Raw genomic sequence first — 23,811 nt, 5'->3', positions numbered from 1 at the left:
TAACCCGCACCTCCCTGCCTCCCTGCCCCCCTATCCCCTTATTTACCTTTCGGCACCATCTCCTGCATCCCTCTGCAACACCAGTTCCCTTCACTTACGTGCATGGGAACCAGCGCTGCAGGGTCATCTTTTTTTGTTTGTTTTTAAACTTTATTTAATCTGGAGCGGGGAACACCCTTGCAACCCTGATGGCATTGTAGTGAACAAGGGTGTGGGTGACACCCCCGCTTTCCCTGTTCACTATAATGACCCAAATGGGGTATTTATTCAAACTTTTCAGCTGTACGTAATGTTCTTACAGCCGATTTTCTAATAAATCTCCCATTCCGATTCTTTTTTGTGAACTTTTATACAGATTCCAGAGAGAATGACATCAGAAATGACGTAAGCCATATGTGACATAAAAGGCTTGCTGGCAGCCATTATAGGGGAGAGAGGTGACAACATTTAGAAACTAGCAGGATATGCAGGTGTGACTGTACATAACACGACACACGATGGAGCGTCATTTAATAATTAAAGAGCAGGTGTATGGCGGGCGCTCACAGTACAATACCCAGATACATCAGATATGGATGTGATTATGAGTAGGAAAATGGGGGAGGATGAAGACTGTTGCTTATATTCAAGGCATATATGTCTTTATCCACCTGTGGCCACGGTATATATTGTTTTCGTCCTTCACTGCCAGGGGGCTGGATTACCTTCAGTTTCATGTCGGCGTGAAACTGAAAGTAAATTCCCAGCAGCAGCCATTTTCGGCTGCTACGGGGAAGAGAGAAGGTAAGAGCCCTTCTTGCTCCGCCTCGATCTCTGGCTGTATTTCAAGCCGGAGATCGAGCGGGTATCGTTGGAAAGGGGAGATTCTCCCCTTTACAACGATACCCATTGTGTGGCTTTGCTTCCCGCAGATCGGGCGCAGGGCGCGCGATCCGCGGGCAGCAATGTCACCAGATCAATACAGATCCGTTTGTGATGCGGGGGGAGGGGGGCTGCTTACTAGGTAAGCGGCCCCCTTCCCCCGTGGCCCCAAAGCATGGGGCCACAGCGCCAGAGACCCCTGGGGGTAGATGATCACTGCCCCCAGGGGTGAAAAAGAAAAAAGAAAATCGAGGGGAGGTGGGAGGGGGTTTGGGGGTTTGGGGCCCAGGGGCCCACTAGACCACCAGGGATATGGCAAAAAGTGGTGTCCATGGAAAGGGGAGATTCTCCCCTTTCCAAGGACACCACATATATGAGGCATTGCTGGTCACGGATCGGCGCAGAGCGCTCGATCCTTGACCAGCAACCCACTAGACCACCATGGATCCGTTTGTGAGTTGGGGGGGAAGGGGGCTGCTTCAAGTAAGCAGCCCTCTCCCCCCTCCCGGCCCCCAAAGCATGGGGGCACATACATGTGAACCCTGGGGCAGATGGCTTACCATCTTCCCCAAGGGAATGTAAAAACAAAAAAATGAAATGATGGGAAAAGGGGGTGGGGGTGGGGTTGGGGGCCACTAGCCACCATGGATTTTTTACTGAATGAAAGGGGGGGGTGCCCCCCCAACCAAAGTAGAAAGGGGGGCACCCCTTGTAACTCTCCCTGGGGGAAGATATCTGCTCCTAGGAAGGGGCATCTGACCCCAGGGAGGGATGCATGAGGTGGGGCCCTCCATCTGGGGTGTGGGGGGGTGAGTGCCACCCCCCGTTGCAGTACAACATTCGCTGCCAATTTAGGGTGGCCGTCAGCCACCCTAAAAAGCATCCTACGATTTTGTATTTTTTGTTTACCCAACTTCGCTTGACGCAGATGGCCAGATTGGTCCTGCCCTCCCCCCTTTTGTGGTGGCCCTCTCCCCCCACCCCAAATGGCTGGGGGGGGACACCTCATGCAGCACTCCCTGAGCCTCCTAGGAAGGGCTGCATGATGTGCCCCCCCCCCTCCGTTAGGTGTGGGTGAGGAGAGGGCCACCACAAATGGTGGGACAGGCCCCCCAATAGCTGGGGCAGTAGGGTTTGGGCACCCTGGGGGCAGATTGGCACACTAATGTGGCCATCTGCGCCATGCGAAGTTGGGTAAACAAAGAAAATACAAAATTGTAGGCTGCTTTTTAGGGGGGGCTGAGGGGCACCCTACATTGCCGGCAAATGTTCTACTGTAATGGGGAGTGGCCCTACCCCCATCCCCAAATGGAGGGCCCCACCTCATGCAACCCTCCCTGGCGTCAGATAGGGGAGGCCCCACCTCATGCATCCCTCCCAGGGGTCAGATGCCCCTTCCTAGGAGCAGATATCTGCCCCCAGGGAGGGTTGCATGTGGTGGGTCCCTCCATTTGGGGTGGGGGCCACCCCCGTTGCAGTACATCATTCGCTGCCAATTTAGGGTGCTCCACAGCCCCCCCTAAAATGCAGCCTACGATTTTGTATTTTTTTTGTTTACCCAAGTTCGCTTGGCACAGATGGCCACCTTAGGGGGTGTCTGGGTAATACATTCTGGGGCGATTTGGGCAAATCATACCTCTGCGGATTCCCACGGGTGTCCTCTTTTCGGAAATGCATGGGGTTCCCTGTTTTCCTTGGTAGCTTGGACACCCGAGGCCCATATCTGTATGTTGTGCCGGTCAGCAGAGCGTCTCAAATTCCGGTCTGAAAACAGACTTGGGGTTACTTGTATTTTAGGCTTTCCCCTTGGCGGCCAGGTAGGTGCACCCACACATTTGAGGTACCGTTTTCATCAGACACCTGCGGGACGGTAGGCCATGTGTTGTTGGGGGCGTGTTTCGATGGGTGAGCCGAGCGAAATGTGCGGAAAATGCGTTTTTTTCCCCACATTTCGGACTTTGCAGGGGTGTCTGGGTAATAAATTCTGGGGCGATTTGGGAAAATCATACCGCTGCGGATTCCCACGGGTGTCCTCTTTTCGGAAATGCATGGGGTTCCCTGTTTTCCTTGGTGGCTTGGACACCCGAGGCCCATATCTGTATGTTGTGCTGGTCGGCAGAGCGTCTCAAATTCCAGTCTGAAAACAGACTTGGGGTTACTTGTGTTTTAGGCTTTCCCCTTGGCGGCCAGGTAGGTGCACCCACACATGTGAGGAACTGTTTTCATCGGGACACCTGTGGGAATGCGGGACGGTAGGCCATGTGTTGTTTGGGACGTGTTTCGATGGGTGAGCCGAGCGAAATGTGCAGAAAATGTGGGGTTTTTTTTCCACATCTCGGTCTTTGCGGGGGTGTCTGGGTAATAAATTCTGGGGCGATTTGGGCAAATCATACCTCTGCGGATTCCCACGGGTGTCCTCTTTTTTGGAAATGCATGGGGTTCCCTGTTTTCCTTGGTGGCTTGGACACCCGAGGCTCATATCTGTATGTTGTGCCGGTTGGCAGAGCGTCTCAAATTCCGGTCTGAAAACAGACTTGGGGTTACTTGTGTTTTGGGCTTGCCCCTTGGCGGCCAGGTAGGTGCACCCACACATGTGAGGTACCGTTTTCATCGGGACACCTGTGGGAACGCGGGACGGTAGGCCATGTGGTGTTTTTGTGTGGTTTTCATAACGTTTTGACCCATTTGCTGGTGCCCTTTGTCACACAACCCTTTCATTTCCCAAATGTGTCCTACATTTAGTCGCTGCTTTAGGCACCATACACTTTTGTAACCTGCACAAGTCACCTACCCTTGAAAAGGTCTGCCTGTGCTCTTTCAAAAAATGTATGCTTGCTGTTCCTCACCACATTGGTTTTCCCGATTTACACATGCTAAGTGCGTCTGTTCAGGCCGTGAGCGTAAAACTCCTGTGTACCATGGCTCAGTGTTTGGCTTGTGGTATTGCTTGTTTTGTAAAACACTACAAAAAATGTGTGCTTTCCTAACTGCAAGGGGGAATGTAGCAGAGCATTACTTTTCTCAAAATTCATAGAAGCCATTGCCGTACCAAGCCAACCATGTCCAACACATACCTTTTTTTTCGGTCATTTTCCCGCTTTTCCCCCAATCTATGGCATTTTCCCCTACCTAGTGGTTGCCTGACCTATGCAAATCACCCCTTCCTAAACTTGGAATTTTGTCTACTTTTCAGAAATATATGCCTTTCCGTCCTCCAATTCGGCTTTCCTACCCTTTTCTCCCATTCCGTCCATGCATGTCCAATAGGCAAACATGGCCAAAATCGCCTACCTCTCACAAAACGGTTGATAACCACATCAAAATATTTTTTTTTTCCGTTTCCACTCAACCTGTTCTTGAAAGCTAGGAAATTGGGGAACTCAGCACAGCACAGCAAACCATTTGTTCCTAGCTCTTGCAAGGAAAAAACCACAGGCTTCTATGTACATCATTTTATTGGAATTTATTTTGAAAAAACCCACATTTTTCACCCTTTTTGCTTATTGTCTCTCACCCCCCCTACAGCAACCTAGGATTCCTGGGTGGCGTTACGACCGCCTACATGTGGGAAAAAAAGGAGCCAAATTTGGCCGACAAATCTCATGTAACAAAAAGGTTACAAGCCATTGAATGGCCACATACTGAAATCACCAAAAAAGCCCTGGCACTGGGGAGACATACCCATGGCACTTAAAGGGTTAAACACAACAACATCTTTACACTGATATATTTATAACACCACACGTGTACTTTATAAAAAATAAATTCTGCATTTGCCTTCCTTTGTTATCTTTAGTAAATGTATCTTATCTAATTTTTTCTCCTATTTGGAGTTTTTGTTAGTGCATACCCTTCTGTCCCCTTGGAACCAGGAATCTGTCCCCTTGGAACCAGGAATCGACGTATCTACTTTTCATCGTTATAATCCCTAAAAAAAATCCTGTTATTTTTATATATATATTATTTACAACACAGTCCCTTCCCCTCTTTTTGCCACTATCAATGTTCTACTTAAATCCGTGGCTCAGCTCGAGTCCCTCTGCATCGACTCTCCCTCAACCAACAAGTTCGCCCTCCGTCAACGTGGCACCTGCGGGGACGGGACAGGAATTAAGTCAAAGAGGGGCCTGCTAACCATATCTTCTTACACGTGTTTTCTTGCACACTGTTCTCCACAGGAAGCGTTGTGGTCTTCTGGCTAATGGCCAGAGCAGTCGAGCGTCCCGAGGTCTGGATCTGTGCCTAGGTGAATTAGACCTGAACCATCCGCACTGCTACCAAAATGTGCTCTAGCACCTTGAAGTGTCTCTTGTACTAGATGGGATTACCGACTAAGAACTCAGACCAAATAACAGGACAGACTCAAAGAAAATAGCAAATACTACTTTATTCTCAATTTAATAAAGCAGGGTCAACTGGCAAACATCGGACTGATGCTTGCACACTCACAAACAAACTTGATTACACAGAGTTTTTATACCCCAATATGTGTAATCTATAATATCATCCTACTTGGAAAACTAATATCTATCGCCGGCAGTGATTGGTTAGTGGAACATAGCTATTTTTTTAAAAACAATTTTTATTATTTCTTTCAAACAAAATAACATACAAACTTTGCAAATAACATTAGTGATACATCACGTTGTACATCTACTCTACCCTCCCAGCACCCTCCTCCCCCTCCCACCCCTACAGCCTGTTCAACTTGGAATGTCTACCTGTGGTATGTTTTAACCTGCTTGAACTCCTCGCCGCAACTCTATACCGCCGTTTGTGATGATACGTGTATCTGAATCGAGTGTCATCTTGTGCAGGGGGCATCAGTTCTTGTATCATATCTTTCCAGGCCATTAACTTTGTTTTCTGTTCCTCCGAACCTCAGCGGGATGCTTCTTAACACACAGCAGTTTCTGCCAGTGACCATTTCTGGAGGTTCCACTCCCTCAACCACACGCTTATAACTGGGCCTTTACGTGCTATCCTGCGTTTCGCCAAGATGTACACTAAGTCTCTCAATTTACTAACGTATCTTGTCTGTTTTGGTCTCAGGAAGATATCTAGCATGCACACCTTTAGGGCACCGAATCTGCCGATAGGCCGATCCTAGCTAGGGCCTGGGCCATGTCCTCCCAAATTAGGCGTATTTCCACACAGGCCTAAAACATGTGCATCAGGTCTCCGTTGATCAGGCCACATTTCAGACAAGCTTGTTCTGACGCCTTACTAAAATTAGCAATTTTCTTCTGAGTTAAATATGCTCTGCGAGTAACATACAATTGGAACAATTGTAGTTTTGCAATTCTTGACACTTTCTTGTGGTACCCCATGGTCCTACTCCAAGCGTCATCTGGCAGTTGCTCTTGCAAATCAACTTCCCAACATTGCTTAATTTGTATTAGATTGCTATCTGGCTTTGCCATCAGAATCTCAGTCTTGATACTGCGTGTCCCCTTTCTGAGATATCCTAGAATGTTTCTATTGTCTCATCTTCTACCACTACTCCCTCCGTTCCTGGCCATTTTGTTTTCAGTCTATGATTCCGCAGCGACTTCGTTAAAGGTCTTCGGCCGTCTTTCCTCCAGTATATCGCCCAATGTCACCATCCCTCTTGGCTCCCAATATTTCCTGACATTCCGCCTAAGTTGCACATCCTCGCTGTTAAGTGTCACCAATGAGATCTGGGGCTAATAGGGTGCGTCTTTGGCCAGAAAGCGGCAGGCCCTATGTCACATTGTCATCCCTAGCTTCAGCAACAGGGGGGACTTGGGATCCTTTGGTACCGTGGTCCACACAATCTCCTTCAGACTGAAAGGAGTGCATGCCGGTTCCAGTAACTCTGTATCTTAGGTCTGTTCATCAGATGGCCAGTACGTGACAAACTGTAGCTGACACGCCACTAAATACCCCTCAAAATCCAGCACCTTTATCCCATCTTGTTCGTATGGTCTCTGCAATTTCTCCAGTGATAATCTACATCTCGAATTGTGCCATAGGAAATTCCGCCAAGTGGTGTTCAGCGTCTTTAAAAAGCCTCTGGGTATATTATATGGGACGTTGGTAAAATAATGAAGCAACCTCGGAAGCACTACCATCTTCAACAACGCAGCCCTGCCCATTAACGAAAGAGGCAGCTTGGTCCAAAACTTCATGGAGTTCTATTTTATTCGCTGCTTTTACTGTGTTCTGCAAATGTTCTACTTTAGGATTGTGAAAAATATCAACTCCCAGGTATTGAAATGTGTCCATTTCCCATTTAATCAGCAACGCTGGTGCCACCACCCGGAGACATCCTCTGTACCCTGCTAGGGGGAATAAGCTTGACTTCTGTGCATTTATTGTAATCACAGAGAGGTCTGCATAGCGCTCACACACATCCAAAATGTCTTGTAAATTAATCTCCGGTTGTTGTAGGTAAAGAAGCATATCATCCACATACAGGGATATCAGGTGTGTGTTGCCCCATATTCTGATGCCAGCCTCATGATATTCATTCTGTAAGTATACCGCTAAAGGCTTTAAGGCCAAACATACGAGACCAAGGGCAGCCTTGTCTGGTGCCCTTGCTCAACTCCCATTGTTCAGATATTGTGGTGCCTGTCTTAACTCTAGCCACTGGGTTACTGTATAGAAGCTTCACCCATTTAATATATGTAGGGCCAATACCAAAACCTTTCAGCACCACTAGTAGCCAAGGCCACCTGACCGAATCAAAAGCTTTGACTGCATCTAGCGAGGTTACTGCCAGAGCTGGCCGCTGTCTTAGGTGTGATCGATGACGTGGTGCAACCATCTTAGATTACATGTGATATTCCTGTTTGTGACATAACCTGACTGCTATAAGTGTATGAGTTTGTGAATTACTGGCTTCAACCTGTTAGCCATCAGAGCCGTCGGTATCTTCCCATCCTGATTATGCAGCGAGAGGGGTCTGTAAGAGCCACATTCAGTATCGGGGTTTGTTAGGCTTCAGTAATGGGACTATAATAGACTCTTAATGACAGCGGCAAAATGCCTTTCTTCAGAGATTCATTCAGCATTGCCAATATTGGGGGCGTAATTTCTGCCATAAATTCTTTATAGAACTCGCTAGGTAGTCCATCCGCACCTGGAGCTTTTCCAGATGGCATACCTCTAATGGTGTGTTCCAACTTCTCCTTAGTTATGGGGGCTTCAAGCCTATTTGCCTCATCTGCATCTAGCTTTGGATAGATCTATCAACTCCAAACCCTCTTCTATCTCTGACTCCTGGGTTTCTAATGTCTCCTCATATAAAAGCTTACATAACTCACAGAACCATTTGTTTATGTCCTGTTGCGTCTTACAAATCACTCCGTTCTTTGCCGTTATTGCTCAAATCATGCTACGATCCATCTCGTTTTTTTGTACAACCAGGCTAGCAATCGCCCAGGTTTATATCCTTCAGCGTGCTGCTTTTCTAAATATTTCCTATAACTCAATTTACCTAATCTATCCCAGCGTACTAAACACTCCTGCTGCAGGGCTACAGCCTCACAAGCACTCCCACTCAGGAGATCGCTCTGACCGTCTATGGCTTCTAATTTAAGTCATTTTCTATTGCGGCCTGAACCCGTTCGCCTTGGCGATTGCCATCCCTCTGATCACCACCTTGAAGGCTTCCCATAACGTGCCCGCTGACTCTACACTTCCTGTATTCAAGACAAATTGATTAGCAGAGTTTGCTAATTAAATGTTTCTTGATTAGCAAACAACCCCATTTGATTAGCAATTTTGTATTAATTATTTTAATGCCTCCAGAAGATACTTGTACCCAAAATATAAAATGAACAACAATACAGCAGTTTTATATACCGCTGAACTAGGACATTAGTGAGATAAGTCCTGCAAATTCTATCTGTAAAATGGTGCATGTCACCACAAACCCACTTTAGTTTGGCACACTGCTGCAACCCAGAGGCCAGGCATGCACAGTGAAACTTTAATTTGACATTTACTGCAAACAAATTAAAGTTTAAATAATAATTTCCAACAACCCCTGCAAATGGTACCAGCCCTTCCTTAAAACAGTTTGGCCAGCTCTCTCTACTGCAGGTGCAAATATGTAATGCAATCAAAATCATAGAGCAAAGTGAGCTTTGGAGGCCAACTACAGTGTACACTTTTGTAGTAGGTCTGTAGATGTACAGACTGGATGAAACTATTGATCGCTACTTTAAGTAGATATCAAGTTAGCTTTGTGTGTTCATCATGTAAAAGACTAAGCAGAGTGGATGGCATAGCAGGCAGAGAACTGGGCAAACTAGACCGGATATAGTTTGCGGCCATCTCACTTTCAGGGTAACTGGTATAAACCAACATGGTAAGATAGAATGTCAAGGAGTATGGGATCTTCTCATCGGTTGCGCACCAGTTGCAAGCTGTATGTAACCAGTAGGCCACAGGACTAGGTTTGCCATCAAAGCATTTGGCCGCGTGGTTATGTACATTTTCAAAGGTGTCCACTCGTCAATATGATGAATTTTCCCCAACAAAAGGAAATCTAGTTGACACTGAGATTTAGATACTTCACTGTAAAGCATGGATACAATGCAGTGTTTTACAGTAGTAATACTATAATTACACATTATGTTCCCTATTGCATTTTTAGAAAAGGAATTGACAGCCTTTTAAAAAACAAAAAACGAACACATACTGGTCTTTGTCAGACAGGATACAGTTAGCTTAATAACAGTATTATCCAGATTATTTCTGGTTTTGCTCTGCGACTCTGCTTATTTTATGCCTTGTGTATTTGTCTGTGAAATAATCTTCCACCCTTTCTAACTGTTCCTGGAATGCTTCGTCTCTTAGGGACTCACTCCTTGGTCTCCATGTTGGGATACGTGCTCTTGGTGGGAAACTCGCCACGTAACCACCAGCGGGGCATGGTCTGATAACACTCGTGCTTTATATTCTGCCTCCCCGAATTCCCCCAAGGTGTCCGCTCCTGTAAAAATATAATCTAACCTAGTGTACAGGTCTTGGGGAGCAGCATAATATGAATATCCACGGGCCTGCGGGTGTGGAGTCTGCCATATGTCTGAGAGCTTAAATGCTTGCAACAGCGTGCGTAGAGCTTTGGCCGAGGGGGCCAGATGCATACATTTATGGTCCGTCCTGTCCAGTATATGATTAAGCGTACAATGAAAGTCACCCCCACCCATATCAATGTACCATCTCTATGTGGACTAATTAATGGAAATAATGTGTGAAAGTAAGCCGCAGTCTCTTGGTTTGGTGCGCACGAGTTGATTATACAGAATTCTCTGTGTTCAACCTGCCCTCGCAACACAAACCTTCTGCCCTCTTGATATTGGAAGGTCTCAAGCACCCTTTAAAGGTAACGACGGTGCCACCCATATTAGTACACCCCTAGCATAAGCATGGTATGACGAACCTAGCGTCACACCTCCATCTCTTGGCAAGTGCAGTTTGTTTCTCTTTTGTGAGGTGAGTCTCCTGCAGGAGTGCGATATCAATTTTCTGCAGCCTTAGGTAAGTCATAATTCTATTACGTTTAATATAACTGGTAAGGCCCCTGACATTCCAGGATACAATTCTAAGTTCCCCCATCGCACTTAAAGCTTCTGACGCATATCAGCAGATCAGTGTTCAAGTTCCAGTTCAGTATGTACAGTGTGGACATATAGGCTAACTCCCAACTAACTACCTTAAACTCCCTTACCCCCCCCCTCCCAACAATTTACCAGCTCAATATCTTGTGCTCAGGCCTTCTCACTTCTCGCCCTTGTCCCAGGGTATCGTCCTATTGTGTGGGCGCAGTAGGCGGATGAATAACTGCTAGTATCCGAAAAAACCAATCCGATCTTATGGGTAGGACACACCTGTGTGGTGCGCTCTTAAATAAGCTCCACATCGTTGACTCCGGCGGTGCAATCTTGTCTTTGTGAAGCTCCCGTCTGGGAAGGTCTTGTCGTTTCACTATATATTTACAGACCTCTTCTACTTGTAGCTGTCATTGTCTACTGAATATATCTACTCATCGCTACTCGGACCAGCTTCTGTACCGGTTGGCAGATTCTGGGTGTCCATCCATTTGTCTGCATCTTCTGGGATATCGAAGAAAATGGCAAGACCTTTGTGGATCACTTTCAGCCTGTCCAGATACAGCAACATGCACTTCAAGCTAAATGCTCGCAATCGCCTTTTAACTGCCATGTAGTTTATTCGTTGATTCTGCATTTGTAGGGTGTAATTTGGGTATGTAGTAATCATGGCAGACACTCGTTGGATCGTCCCTCCTTTGCGAAAGTGTTCAAAAATCTTCTCCCTATCCCGGTAGTTCAGTATCCAGGCTATTTTTGGTCTCGGCGGAGCCGCAGCTGGTGGTTTCCACATCAGTGATCTATGCGCTCTTTCGACCGTGAAGCCTTGGGCGAGGGCGCCGTGGCCAATTTCTTGCTTTAGCAGTGTCCCGATATAGTTTTTCAGGTTCGCCCCTTCCTCATTTTCCGGGAGCCCAATAATTCTTACGTTATGACGCCTAGCTCTGCCTTCGGCATCTTCAGCTCTGTCTTCCAGAATACGCACTTGTTATTGCAGTACCATGACTTCCTCTGAATGTGTCCTTAAGCCTCTTGAACTTTCCGTAACTGCCTTTTTAGTGTTCTGTGCGTTCGGCAAGTGACCCAACATCTTGTCTTAACAAGTTTACATCTATGCTGGTGGCGTTGATTTTGGCATCAAGAGATTCCTTCAGGGATGCTATGGCTTTGAAGATCTGTTGATCTCCTTTCTCGAGCATCAGCTCACTTTGAGGTGTCCTTGAACCAGTATTTTCTGCCGCCGTAGTGGGCGTAGAGAAAGTATCCAACGTAAGCTGCTTAGCCTTGCTTTTCTGATGCTTGGATGCCATGATTACACTTCTGCGTCGAGGACCTGATCTATACAGTTTCATCCTGCTCACTTAGTTTTCCACTATGACTAGACAGCTCTCTGGCAGGTGGACCCTCGTTTCCAATGGTGGTGTGATCCCGTTGTTGCTTGATATGATGTTCTAGTGATGTAGTAGCGTCTTGTTACTTCGTTACTGCGTGCTGATGCTCCCTTTGTACTTGAGCAATATTTGCGTTTATGCCTCTCACGCTTGCCACCAACAATCTACTTATGACTGCTTGGGGCTATTCTTGCTATATGATGGCTCTGTTTGGATCTGTAATCAGTTGACAACTGGGGTGCGTAATTATACCCAAGGCTACTGCACAACCTCCATTTTGTATCCATGTGGAACCAGAGGAGCCTTCTGTGTTCACTCTCCCTAGTTGCGTAACCCTAGGTTATACGGGGTGGCTCCCGACTGTTTTTAGCAGTAATTAACTCATCCAGTCCCCTTCTGGCTCATGTGCATAGCAGGGTTGTTCCTGTTCACTCCAGCCTTTCAAGCATTGCTTAAGTTATATCTGTCTGCACTAGCGCTGCAGGGCGTGTCTGTCTTCTTTCGCGATGGAGGGACTGCTCCCAAGTGTAATGTGTCTATCTAGCTTCTGCTATTGTAGCCTCTTGTGTCTCACTACTGCCGGTTGTAGTCCTTTATGCTAGCACACGCGTGCATCTGTCATGTACGGTCTAGCATTGGCTTCCTCAAGTTCGCTTTGCCACAGTCATGTGCTTTACTTAGTTTACAGGTGCTGATTCCGCTATGCTCTTGGCACTCATCCCTTTCTGTGAGCCTTGGCTGTGTCAAAATGGCAATTGCCCGCTTTCCCTGCGTGCCAGGGCAGATGCAAACGCCATCAGTTTGGGCCGGACCACAGGGGAAACCTCATTTGGCTGCACTTATTTATTTAGTAGGCCCCGCTCCTCCTCATGGGCTGAGTCTCGATGGATTCTACCAGTAACTTGTCCCACTTGCTAATGTTTGCACAGTGTTCAGCTCACGGTCTGGACCACTGTGAAAACCTCATTAATCAGCTGTTCGCACCGCAGGTGGTGCACAGGCCTGACCTCAGTGATCACCTCATACAATAGGTCTTGTTCGTTCTTTATGCCTCACTGGATCGCAATGGAACTGTCAGCAGTATGTCTTATATATTCAGCGAACACCACTGTAGAATGTCTTACATAAGCAGTGCCTCCTTTCGTGGGCCCGGCCACAGTGGATGCGCTATTCAAATCCACTGTAGTAGTCCGTTCTCGATCCTCCTCCTGGGCCGGCCGCAATGGAACCCTTCAGCGTGTTATTTCACTAATTCCAGCAGCAGTGCTTATTCCCATGGGCCGGCCCACAGTGGAAACAGCATACAATTATTGTTATATGCTCAATAACTTGCACGTATTGCTCCGGCCGGACCACAGTGGAAGCTGAACCATATTCAATGTTCGCTCGATCTTTATCGGCTCAGAGATTTGCTATTTTTACGGGGCAGGTACGTATCCTCCAAACAAGGTCATGCTTGCCTTCTTACACCGTGTATTACAATAGGCAATGTTTCAATGTAGTTGACTAGCAGCCAACCCTCAACTAGCTGCTTTAGAGTCTCTCCCCACCGTTTTCCTCCATGCACCCGATATACAGGGTACGCCACAGGGAGGGCAGGTGCTGAGAACGTATTAACGTTTCACCGACTTCTTTCTATGATCTGAGGTTTCATCCCGATCTCCCGCAGTGTTCGTGTCCTCTCCCACTGTTTGCTGACGCTATGCTCCCGCGTTCGGGGCCGCAGCATTGTGTGCAGGCGCTGGTGTGCTAATGGTCACTGCCATGTCTCCTCGCTCCCATGTGGCCTCACACGGCAGCTTATCCGCATTTGCTGCGTTGCACAATCCACTTTACGGTGCCTGCTCTGTAGTTCTGCTGACAGCGCTACTTTTTCATATGGGGCACCAACCTTTCGTCACACACCTCAGTCTGCGACAGTGTTCCAGGTGGCTCGTCCTGGGTGGCGCTACCACGACTGCATTATCACAGTGCAGTATCTGGCCAAGCGCGGTCTGACCTTGCCGCGGACTCGCTTTCCAAACTCCTATACGGTTGCGTGCTTTCTGCATAAACTTGCAGCCTACCCTCCCTGGTACATTGCCCAAACATTATATAGCCCTTTGTCCGGCTGCTCCGGCCATCTTGTTTCGTTCGCGTCATGCTGGCACCTAAACTGCCAACGACATGCCATCTTTCATTTCTGCATATCCAGACCCCAGCTTGCTCATACAACATCACAGCCACGTTATGTATCCGGCGTTCAGTTTATGTGCACAAACGCATGCTGCAACATCCGTTTCTGTGCAGGATCATTTCGGATCAGCAGGAGCTCCTGAAAAACACATTCTACTGCATGGCAACTTAGCCACGCCCCCGGGAACATATCTACTTATAGAATACATATGGGTTAGTACTTAATTGGATGTCTCTTATCTGTAGCACATGCCTCAAACCATCTCGAACTATGTATAATACTGATTATAGTGGACAACATGGCAGCGGATTGGTCTATGCAACATTGTATAGTAGGTTGCCCCATAGACCCACCGGTTGCCATCCCCACCCAACCTTGGACTTTTGGCTCGGCTAGCAGCACGTATACAAAACCCATGTGCTTCAGTCACGTCAGATTACTCCTCGCTTTCCCAATTAGTCCATCATCTCTCATCAGTCTGGCCATGAGCCAACATTTCCCATTTGTAGTTGATCTTGTAACCTGCTCTATGTTCTGGGACATACAAGGGAGTGCGAACACATCACTATCGTCATCCACAGCTTAATGAATAGCCCTTGTTTTCGACTTCTGGATCACGTGCGAGGAGACTGCAAATGCGTGCATTTCAACAACCTATTTACTGCTATTTGATTTAATTCTTCTGGGTGTCATTGCTCCTCTTGGTCGCTAGAGACTTGGTTGTTCCATCTTGTAGGAGCCTTTTTCATTGGTAATTGTTCAATAATTTGGCTCTTGCAAGTGTTTTCTTCTTCTTTAATCTAAAAGAAAAAGGTCTCACGTCCATGTCTTATACGTTTGCCTCCCTTTGTTCTTTTCCCCACTTAGGAAGCCCAACCCACCTGGTGCCTTCCTGGTGTCAGTTCTTTTTCCCTACTTAAGGAGCCCTGCAGCCTCTTTTCCTTTGCAGATGGGAAGCAGGTGCAAGTGGATCTTGGTCACTTGGTGTTATGATGCCTACCCCCAGGAACCCAGACCAAGTCCAGCAACCCCGGAAGCAGGCATCAAGTTATTCTAAGCAAGCCCAACAACCCCTGCTAAGGGCTATTTGGGTGCAGTCCTGGCGCCTATGGCTCCAGGCTCATATGGAGAGTCAGTCCTGGCGCCATAGGTGCCAGGCTCATAGATTAAAACTTACCTGATGCAGACCATGCTGCAATCTCACCTGATGCAGACCATGCTGCAAGAGCTCCAAGCCAAAAGAGGCTGGGAAGGGACTACTTTACCTAGGGACTATTTTTTTTACTCGGGTGGGGCTGGGGAGGAATACTTACCTGGGACTACTTTGGAGGCTATTTAAACCACGCCCGAAGAGCAGCACACGCTTCGCGTTATTCTGCATCCAGCATAACGCTCACCGTGCCTGCAAGTCTGCATCCAGTCTTCTGCCACGCCCGCATCTAGTCTGGAGCTCCTAGAAAAAGGGTGAAAGAAGGAGAAAAGGTTAGAACAAGAGCAATACCTTTGGTCCTTACCTGAATTCCCGATCCATCGTGCCTTCGAGCTGGAAGAAAGAATTTATTTTATGCGTGTCGCCTCGCCTGCTGCAGCGCCGCACTGAACTCACCGGCCTTCGCAGCATCTTCACATTCCACTGCATCCTTCTGCATGTTCCCGCCGCACCTAAGGGGAAGACAAGAACAGCAAGGTGAGCCAAGGGAATACACAGAGGCAATATTAGTTACCCCCCATAGACTTACCTGATTTTACCACCGGGGGTACTATTCCTCTTCACGGGTCGGCGCAGCTTCCACGGCATCCTCCTTAAGGGGAAACAAAAGGACAGCAAGGTGAAACAAAGGGACAAACAAGGGGAAACCTCCTCACCACAATAGACTTACCTGATTTTACCGCCGGAGGCATTATTCCCTGAGACTTCATACTTTCTCTCAGCGCCTGAATAAGGGAGAAAGCAACAGGTTACATATTGGCATTATTTTATCGAACTGTGCTGGATAATACAAATCCTTACCTGAATATTACCGGTTGCCACGAGGAACTCTTCGCTAGGGTCAAGCTGCAACCGTCAAGGAATCGGACAAGAGGGAAAGTCAGACATTTGAACTCTTACGAACTACATACTTACGGCGTCTTGCCGGGAATCTCAGTCAATATTGTTCTGGAACTCACCAATTCCTTCGAGCCAGTGAAGCAACTGGTTATCTACGCGCCCCTGCGCTCAATGCAGGATGGAGAGCTCATCTTTCCAAACCATCAGGTGAGACTACAAGAGGGGACATCAAAGGTGATCAGTGGGGGAGCACAGCGGGTGTGGGGGGGGTTAACTCCACGGGTGGTTAATTCCCTTTCTCCATTTGCAGAAGAATATTCCTACGGGCCAAGCAAACGAAGCTAGGGGGGCCAGTCCGTCATCTCGGCACTACGCGTCACATTGGTGGAGACCGCAGCTGTCCAGTTCAGATCGACGCCCCTGTGGGAGCCAGGTGAGCGTAACACCTGGCCTAAGCCCTGCACACCTCACGCCTTCCTGGTTGCCGCACTTTTTCCCCACTTAGCAAGCCCCGCCCACCTGGCTCCTGGTTGCCACTCTTTTTCACTACTTAAGGAGCCCTCTGGCCTCTTTTCCTTTGCAGATGTGGAGCAGCTGCAAGTGGATCTTGGTCACTAGGCCTAAGCACCACCCATTTTCTTAGCTCTGCCTCTTCCTTCCTGCTCTTAACTCTTAGATCCAGGGCGTCTCTCGCCCGGGCGTACAAAGCGAAAAGCAGTCAAAAAAAAGGGCAATTCCTGTTTGGACCGGTTCAAACCAGGAGGCCACAGAGCCCGACACCCCTCTTGCTCAGACAGCATGTAAGCATGCACCAACATGTGCTTGCTCCCTCTGTTCCCATAGGCCGTCCCCACAGGCCGTCTCCACCCTCTGTCCCCCCATGATGTTCCCTTGTGCCCCCCTCCCTCTTCTCACACACGTGTTGCCCCTTTTGCTCGATTCTTCTTCCCTGCTCCCCCTCCAGCCTACTTCTGCAGGAATCTGTCCTGATACATTCTGGTTTCACCATCACCGTCTTGTGGCCAATGCTAGATTTGACTTTTATGGACTTCAGTGTATCACGGTGCGTCACCCTTTCTTATGGTGGCCCTGAATCATGCTGTTCCCATCTTCATCTTGTATCGAGGCTTGCAACATTGTGTTACTACTGACTTCTGCATTGTATTCGCTCTCCCCTCTTGCTTCTCCGCTCTTTTTGACTGTTTACTCTGTTTTCTCCCTTTCCCTATCTCCTCCCCTATGCATTTAATCTATCAGAATTGTCCCTGGAGCTAGTATGATAGCAACCTAGTCTGTCTCCTCCCCGCCTTGTTTGTTTCCTCCCCTTCCCTCCAGCACTATCTGAAATGTCGTCAGGCCTAGTAGGATAGTCGCTTGTTTTGTTCATCCCCTCCCTTTCTGCACCCCTCTCCCCCACCTTTTGTTTTCTCCGGCTCTACCAGAAATGTCGTCAGGCCTAGTTCGGTAGTCGTCTGTCTGTTTCCATTTCCTTCCCACTCTCCCCCTTCCTTCCTTATATATGCCTTAGCTCTTGCACTATCTGAAATGTCATCAGGCCGAGTACGATAGTTAATTTCACATCCTTACTGTTCATGGCCTGTAAGAATGTCATTGTATTTTCCCTTATTCCCTCCCTTGCCTTGAAGCACTTTGAAACACATTATAGGTGCTATATAAAAAAAAATCATCAGATATTCCTTGAAATAGTATCCTTTATCCCAGGCCAACATAGCGTCCTCTTCGTTTTGTACAGGAAGCTAATTCTCTACCGTTTCCCGACTCTGCAGCCCTGGTTTGTTTCTGAGGTAGCTGAATTGAATCTTTGCACAAGCCGGCGTCCATTTTCCTATCATGGCCGTCCTTGCCACGCTATATTTTCCAATATAGCAAGCTTCTATGTGTCTCATCTACCTTGTGTTGCTGCATATTTACTCTTATTGGTCAACACGTTACTTCATTCTTCTTTGAATATTTGATTACTTTATTGTTTTGTAGATGTTTCTCTTATCACTTCAGTTACATCATTACTCTTCAGTATTTTCATATCGTTTCTGTATGTCCTCTAATAGCTTCTTTATGACATCACTCGGCCCACATCAGATTTCATTCAGCACTACATGATATGCAGTAGTACTGACATCCCTCCACATAACATCCTTCCACTCCTTCAGTTCGAGGATACATTCAATATGGTTGTCTAAGTGCATATCATCTCTTGTACGGTACAGGCATAACACATGGAGTCCCATGTAGGGCCCTTCGCTTCTGTTCCAGAATGACAGCGGTGAGGGGGTGGGAGTTAGGGATAATACGTCCACCGCCTCCTCTACAAACCCTCCTTTGGACCGGGTGATGGGGACCCTAAAAATACTCTTCAGCTGATAAGCAGAATGAGGGGCGAGGAGACCCTCCACCCAGGCCCTATTGAATGGTAGCGAGGCAGGATATCGGCAAAATAACTTCTATGACCCTGCTACCTATATAAACCCTTGTTTTAAGGGTTTTAAAACCGATCCAGGGGTATGTGTACACTCCCCCAGCATAAGGGGGGGGGGGAGTACAAACCAGGTAAGTACTTCTCCTGGAAATCTCCCTCCAAACTTTTTTGCAGGAGGGAAGTACCACTCCACCTCCCAACCTGTATTTTTTAACAGGTACCCTCAAAATCCTAACTTCCATAGCAATACTTCTCCTTCTCCCCGGTTCAAGGACAATAGATCCCTGAACCAACAAGAAGGGGGAATCGGGGCTGAAAATTATGGGGGAAATTTCCAATACCCGAGCTACTCCGCTAGAAGAGACAGTTATCCTTTTAGGGAGCAGCAGAGGTATGAGCATAGACCTCCCTACAACCCAGAGAAAGTTACTCAGCTGGAGCGACAGGTCCAACAATTGACAGACCTGGGGCGCATGCTGAGGGCTCACCGAACCCTCAATCAAACCATACTTCCCAGAACCCCGAACACCCCGGTGTGATACCCTGAGGGAGTGGGGTGACTGAAGGAAAGTCTCAACGATCAACAGGTTCCTGATAATGGGGCCCTGGTTGAAGGGAGATGTCATGCCCTTGAGGAAGCTTCCTTTTTTAACAGACCATAACCCTTGGAAACATCTCAGCCTGATGGTGACTCCTCTACCACCAGGAAGTTAGAACCCAAGGAACAGAGGGTAAGTAGAAGGGGTCAGAGAAAAACTCGCTTTGTGGAGGCAGAAAACAAAATCATCCCCTTTGAAAGAGAAAAATGGCCAGAGGATTGAGATAAGGAAATCTTCTCTTTCTTTAATGGGGTATCCCTCCCAAAGAAAAATGGATCTCAAAAGATACTGACTTCAACGGGGTAGGTATGGAAACCAACCCAAATCCAGAAAATCTTAGACCCCAAACATGCGAGCCAGAACATACAGACACCGTAGAGGTATCCTTCCCGCAAACAGGTTCTGAGAACTGTCTTCAGACAAAGGGGGGGCAGCCAAGAATCTGGGGGAAAAGAGGATCCCCTACTACCAAAATTGAAAAATGTCAATTCATCCCTGATCTCCGACTTGGAAAATCACCCTAGATCAAACAGTGTCAGAGTTCAACATTAAGAAGATGACAGCTGAGCTCACGCTTTCTTTCTACTCTTGAGGAAAAAAGTGCAGATTGTATGCCAGCACAAGGTGTGGATCCCAAGCTACTCTCCTATCCAAAAAGGCTTTCGACCAGGTGAATTTAGGAAGGGGGGAGTCACCAGATGCCCATCATACCTCTTCCCGGACAACTCTCAAAATGTTGTGAATTTTGTTTTCATCAAAGGGACTGCAGATCTAGAAATAAAGATTGGGCAACATTGTTTAAAACACCCTGTGATAGTCGTGACTCCTGAGGGCACACCTTGTTTACTGAGGAACGCTTTCCTTCAGACGTTATCACCTCTGATTGACTGATTGAACGAAGTACTCTGGACCCAGACTAACCTGCCCATCAAACTCAAGAAAAGTACAAATGATGTGAGTCTGAATGGCACCTGCCATTTTATTGTACGGTGTACCGATCATTGGAAGTTCATTTCCAGAGCAAACAAGTCCCAGAAATCACCATCATCTCTATAAGAGAACAAACTGGTGATGGGAACTCATATCAACTCTTGAAAATCAACCTTCATCCCAGTTGCAAGTGGCATGCCACACTGGAAGGGAACAACCTGACATTTTAGACAAGTCAAAAATGAGAAGAAACACTGAATTCCTTGAAAGAGGAAAATGAAAAACCACCACAAAGCCTGACCGACGTTCAGAAAAGGGGCAAACACTTGTCTTTCCCCCTTTTAGATAAATGAGGGGGAGGAACCAATACTCGCCAGTGAATGTCTGAATAATGGAAAAAGCTCCATCAGCGAAGGATTATTCAGGAAACTCCAAAAAGATCAGACCATTCTCACATTTAAATTGATTGATAAATGGGAAGTGGGTCTGGAAACACCAAATTCTAAACATGTCCTGCCTCACAGGTGCATGCAAAAAACTTCCATTGCTGATAAAACTATGGAACACAATTGTTGGATCCTTAGGAATGTCCCTGCTAACTTGTATTTTGGTAGTGACATTCTAAATTGATTTGCAATTAGTCTAGATCTAATTAACAACAAAGTATGGTCACGGATGGGGGTAACCCCAGGGGCTTTGACGACACTGAGAAAGCATTCCGGTCAGCTCAATTGCTGCCTTATGCAGTTGAAGTTCAGGTGGGAGAAGAGGTCACCATCCCAGGACAGTCGCGACAATTCACCATTCCCTCAAAGTCAAGTGAGGACAAAACCTTAAGAATAAGGACGCCTATATAAACTTGAACTCTTACCTCCAACAACAAGTTTTATATTTACATTTTACACCTTTAGTGGATCTAGGACATGACACCATTTGAATATTGGTGCATAACAGTATCACTTTGGGCGCGGACACCTCTGAGGTATGGTGGGTGAAGCCCAACATTTTTCTGTTGATTTAGGTAATGAAATAATCGGACGAATACCGAACAACTTTTTCGACACCATTCGCAATATTCCTCCAGAAAAGTTCTTAACCCGTCATGGGGGGAATTTCTTGGTGTACTCTTCATGCACTTATGGGGTGGAAGAGGTAACCTGTGACATCAGGAAGGATGAGGTGGTATTTAGAGTTACCGACAACTACCTCGAATCCATGAAACCTCATGACCAGGTGAACAACATAAAATTAGATCTCTCCACCCAACTGGAGGATACCACCGAGATTGGCGAGTGAGGACTTTCCAGGTTTCAGGCAGATGTTCGAGGAATGGATCAATCTTGCTGATGCTGGTGGGACTGAGGAGCAAATAAAGAAACTGAAACAAGTATTCCTGGACTTCCAGGATATCTTTTCAGGAGATTCTTATAACTGTGGATGTACATCTATCCATTCTACCACCAAACCCACGGACCCAGAGATGGCTCCAGTATTTGTTAAACAATACTGGTTACCTGTTGCGTCCATGGAGTCACGCACAGCGGTTATTAAGAATTTGGAATTGCGTGGGACAATTTGTCCAATTCAAAGTACCTTTAACAACCCGGTACTGGGGTTACTAAAGCCCAATGGGCAATAGAGACTATGTGCAGACCTGAGGGAGATGAGATAAATGGGTCCACATGTATAGAAGGCCACGTCATCATTGATTTGACCAACAGCTACTGGACGGTACCGGTGAGTACGGAAGATCAATACAAGCTTGCCTTTACCTTTGAGGGGCAGCAGTACACGTGGACACCCTTCTGATGTATAAACTCTGGAAATTAGTTCAGTATCCGATTGCATAAAGCCATGCTCGATTTGGTCAAAAAGGGGAATCCTGGCCTATGTAGATGATGTATTGATCAAGAGCTCAACTGTGGAAGAACATATTGCAGAAATTCGCTATGTTCTGGCCCAGTTGTAGAAAGCCGGAGCAAAACTGTCCTTTCATAAGACACTGATGGAAGACCAGAGTGAAGTTTCTAGGGCATGAAATCACCCCTGTGGGTCTCAACCCCCAGGTGAGGAAAGTGGAAGCCTTATTGAAATTAAAAACCCTACTATTCTGTGCTAATTGAGAGCCTTCTTGGACTCACTAAATATAGTCAATTTCATTGAAGACTACGCAGATGTCACTCGACCCATGGTCTATTTATGAAAGGATGGAGTCAAGTGGGGACCGGAGAAATCCGAGGCAGTTAAACAACTGAAAAGAAGCCTTTCTCAAGCTCTTATTTGGCTTTCCCCATTAAGAACATGGAGTTGTTCTTGGAGACAGGGGGTTTCAGATACCTGCCTAATAGCGATGTTGTACCAAACACAAAAAGGTCAACAAAGTTATCTTTTTACAAGTAAATCTTTGTCCTCTGTGGAGGAAAACTTTGACTGTGAGAAGGCGCTCCTGGTTACAGTATGGGCATTGAAAACTACAGCCCGTTCATACAGTGGGAGCACATCATCATAGAGACTCCTCACGAACCCTTGCAGTACTTACAAAGTGACAGAATCTGGGCGGGGAATGTAAGTAATTCCAGAATGACTTCCTGGATTATGTCCATGCAAGGCTTTCCTGTGGAGGTCAGATATGGCCAAACAAGAAGAGTCCTCTAGCGCAAGGATTGGCTGACTTGCATGATTGTGCTCAAGAAAACTGTCTCGAAGATGAAAGTCTAAAGCTCAAAGACAATATAGAGATGTACACAACTTCCCCCACAAAAGGTCTATGAAGAAGACACTTGCCAGGCAATACCCACAGTTTATGTGGCCTAGTGTTAGCAATAGCAGGGAAAAAGAACTAGTGGCTGGTATTGAAAATGCCTGGGTAAATGATAACCTGGAGCCCTCTGATGGTTACGAAATAAGACCCCCGAAGTAGTAGGTGGCAGAGTTGATGGCAGTTCATCAAACCATTGTCACTGCAGTACACCGACTCAAAGAATAAATTAAATAAATAAACGGGTGATAATCACTGACTCCGACTATGTCAGGAAAGGCTTCATGCAACACCTATAAACAGGAAGATTCGAGGCATGCTTTGTGTTAACAACAAACACTTAAAACATGGGAAACTGATCCAGCTGATTGATGATCTGGTGACCTCTAATAGGATGACCATATATTGGAAAAAGATGTGGTAATTCCAAAATGGAGGGGCTGGATAAGACTGGGAATTACTTGCCTGACCAGTTGACTAAAACCAGAGCTCTGCAGTGGGATTTCATAGATACAGAATTCCTGCTGAGTCAAATCCAAGTTACAGCTGTCACAACGATCTCAAACTCATGTCAACAGTGAACTCTCAACTGCTCAGTGGAGTAAAGATGCCCCGGACGCAGATTTGGTCTCTGCACAAAAAGACCCTGTCATTGGACAATTCTATCAACACATTGAAGACCCTGTGAGCTGTCCTCTAACAGAATTGGATTATACCAGTAAAGTGGATCTCCAGGTCTTGATGAAATTTCCAATATGTTTTGAATCTAATCAAATTGGCTTTCACACGATATTGGAACTCTGGTGTGAGGTTGCATACTGGCCACACATGGGCCAGGAACATAACATATCTCAAGGGGTGTCTTGCACAATTTCAGCCACATTCCTTCCACAGAGCTCCTCTACACAAAAGGGAAATGACAGTGCTGTGGTCAATTTTTGCAAGTCGATTTCATCAGGGCCAGTGATCCGCTCCTCGAGAGGAAACAAGTACATGTTGACTGTAACATGCTTATTTACAAA

The 23,811-nt window shown here is 46.8% G+C and overlaps 2 long non-coding RNA genes across 2 annotated transcripts in view; one reads left to right on the top strand and one right to left on the bottom strand.

Annotated features, from left to right (window-relative positions):
- Nucleotides 1-23,811, bottom strand: part of LOC138566745 (uncharacterized) — a 210,221-nt gene that overhangs the window by 119,663 nt on the left and 66,747 nt on the right. The window lies entirely within an intron of this gene.
- Nucleotides 1-23,811, top strand: part of LOC138465369 (uncharacterized) — a 48,224-nt gene that overhangs the window by 22,892 nt on the left and 1,521 nt on the right. The gene's annotated exons all lie outside the window — the stretch shown is intronic.

This window comes from Ambystoma mexicanum, chromosome 1p (genome assembly GCF_040938575.1).
Source record: "Ambystoma mexicanum isolate Mex_15411 chromosome 1p, UKY_AmexF1_1, whole genome shotgun sequence".
In the NCBI taxonomy this organism is placed as follows: Eukaryota; Metazoa; Chordata; class Amphibia; order Caudata; family Ambystomatidae; genus Ambystoma; species Ambystoma mexicanum.
Note: the sequence above shows the minus strand (reverse complement) of the source record. Positions and strands in the feature narration are given on the sequence as shown.